This window comes from Dama dama, unplaced genomic scaffold (assembly GCF_033118175.1).
Source record: "Dama dama isolate Ldn47 unplaced genomic scaffold, ASM3311817v1 ptg000093l, whole genome shotgun sequence".
Taxonomy (NCBI): Eukaryota; Metazoa; Chordata; class Mammalia; order Artiodactyla; family Cervidae; genus Dama; species Dama dama.
Window position 1 is genome coordinate 4,766,415 of NW_026870908.1, and position 3,142 is coordinate 4,769,556.

Here is a 3,142-nt window from a genome sequence, read left to right on the forward strand (position 1 = left end):
AGGAGCATTAAACGGTCAGAAAAATAGGAGGATCATGAAATGGTGTTCAAAAACATGAAGAGCCTGAAAAGGTGTGAAAAATATGAAGAGCCTGAAAACGTGTGAAAAATATGAAGAGCATCAAAAGGAGTGAAAAATATGAGGAGCAGGAAACGGTCTAAAAAATAGAAGCGGCATGAAATGGTGTTCAAAAACATGAAGAGACTGAAAAGATGTAAAAATTAAGAAGAGCTTCAAAAGGTGTGAAAAATATGAGGAGCATGAAACGGTCTGAAAAATAGGAGAAGCATGAAACGGTGATAAAAAACATGAAGAGCCTGAAAAGGTGTGAAAAATATGAAGAGCTTCAAAAGGTGTGAAATTCATGAGGAGCATGAAATGGTCTGAAAAATAGGAGAAGAATGAAGTGGTGGGGAAAAACATGAAGAGCCTGAAAAGGTGTGAAAAATATGAAGAGCTTCAAGAGGTGTCAAATATATGATGAGCATGAAACGGTCTGAAAAATAGGAGGATCATGAAGCGGTGATCAAAAACATGAAGAGCCTAAAAATGTGTGAAAAATATAAAGAGCTTCAAAATGTGTGAAATTCATGAGGATCATGAAACGGTCTGAAAAATAGGAGAAGCATGAAGTGGTGTGGAAAAACATGAAGAGCCTGAAAAGGTGTGAAAAATATGAAGAGCTTCAAAAGGTGTCAAAAATATGAAGAGCATGAAACGGTCTGAAAAATAGGAGGATCATGAAGCACTGTTCAAAAATATGAAGAGCCTGAAAAGGTGTGAAAAATATGAAGACCTGCAAAAGGTGTCAAAAATATGAGGAGCATGAAACGGTCTGAAAAATAGGAAGAGCATGAAGCAGTGTGCAAAAACATGAAGAGCTTGAAAAGGTGTGAAAAATATGAAGAGCTTCAAAAGGTGTCAAAAATATGAGGAGCATGAAACGGTCTGAAAAATAGGAGGAGGATGAAACGGTGTTCAAAAACGTGAAGAGCCTGTAAAGGTGTGAAAAATATGAAGAGCTTTAAAAGGTGTGAAATACATGAGGAGCATGAAACTCTCTGAAAAATAAAAGGAGCAAGAAGGGGTGTTCAAAAACATGAAGAGGCTGAAAATGTGTGAAAAACATGAAGAGGCTGAAAAGGTGTGAAAAATATGAAGAGTCTAAAGGTGTCAAAAATATGAGGAGCGTGAAACGGTCTGAAAAATAGAAGCAGAATTAAACGGTGTTGAAAAACATGAAGAGCCTGAAAACGTGTGAAAAATATGAAGAGCTTCAAAAGGTGTGAAAAATATGAGGAGCATGAAACGGTCTGAAAAATAGAAGCAGCATGAAACGGTGTTGAAAAATATGAAGAACCTGAAAACGTGTGAAATATATGAAGAGCTTCAAAAGGTGGGAAAAATATGAAGAACTTCAAAAGGTGTCAAAAATATGAGGAGCATGAAACGGTCTGGAAAATAGGAGGAGCATGAAGCGGTGTTCAAAAACATGAAGAGCCTGAAAAGTTGTGAAAAATATGAAGAGCTTCAAAAGGTGTGAAATACATGAGGAGCATGTAACGGTCTGAAATTGGAGGAGCATGAAGCGGTGTTCAAAAACATGAAGAGCCTGAAAACGTGTGAAAAATATGAAGAGCTTCAAAAGGTGTGAAATACATGAGGAGCATTAAACGGACTGAAAAATAGGAGGAGCATGAAACGGTGTTCAAAAACAGGAAGATACTGAAAAGTTGTGAAAAATATGAAGAGCTTCAAAAGGTGTCAAAAATATGAGGAGCATGAAACGGTCTGAAAAATAGGAGGAGCATGAAGCGGTGTTGGAAAACAAAAAGAGCCTGAAAACGTGTGAAAAATATGAAGAGCCTGAAAAAGTGTGAAAAATATGAAGAGCTTCAAAAGGTGTAAAAAATGAGATGAGCATGAAACCGTCTGAAAAATAGGAGGAGCATGAAGAGTTGTTGAAAAAAATGAAGAGCCTGAAAAGGTGTGAAACATATGAAGAGCTTCAAAAGGTGTCAAAATTATGAGGAGCATGAAACGGCCTGAAAAATTGGAGGAGCATGAAGCGGTGTTCAAAAACATGAAGAGCCTGAAAAGGTGTGAAAAATATGAGGAGCTTCAAAAGGTGTGAAAAATATGAGGAGCATGAAACGGTCTGAAAAAGAGAAGCAGCATGAAGCGGTGTTGAAAAACATGAAGAGCCTGAAAAGGTGTGAAAAATATGAAGAGCTGCAAAAGGTGTCAAAAATATGAAGAGCATGAAACGGTCTTAAAAATAGGAGGATCATGAAGCGGTGTTCAAAATCATGAAGAGACTGAAAACTTGTGAAAAATATGAAGAGCTGCAAAAGGTGTCAAAAATATGAGGAGCATGAAACGGTCTGAAAAATAGGAGCATGAAACGGTGATAAAAAACATGAAGAGCCTGAAAAGGTGTGAAAAATATGAAGAGCTTCAAAAGGTGTGAAAATCATGAGGAACATGAAATGGTCTGAAAAATAGGAGAAGAATGAAGTGGTGGGGAAAAACATGAAGAGCCTGAAAAGGTGTGAAAAATATGAAGAGCTTCAAGAGGTGTCAAATATATGAAGAGCATGAAACGGTCTGAAAAATAGGAGGATCATGAAGCGGTAATCAAAAACATGAAGAGCCTGAAAATATGTGAAAAATATAAAGAGCTTCAAAATGTGTGAAATTCATGAGGATCATGAAACGGTCTGAAAAACAGGAGAAGCATGAAGTGGTGTGGAAAAACATGAAGAGCCTGAAAAGATGTGAAAAATATGAAGAGCTTCAAAATGTGTCAAAACTATGAGGAGTATGAAACGGTCTGAAAAATAGGAGCAGCATGAAACGGTGTTCAAAAACATGAAGAGCCTGAAAAGGTGTGAAAAATATGAAGAGCTTCAAAAGGTGTGAAATACATGAGGAGGATGAAACCGTCTGAAAAATAGGAGGAGCATGAAGCGTTGTTCAAATATATGAAGAGCCTGAAAAGGTGTGAAATATATGAAGAGATTCAAAACGTGTCAAAAATATGAGGAGCATGAAACGGTCTGAAAAAAAGGAGGAGCAGGAAACCGTGTTCAAAAACATGAAGAGCCTGAAAAGGCGTGAAAAATATGAAGAGCTTCAAAAG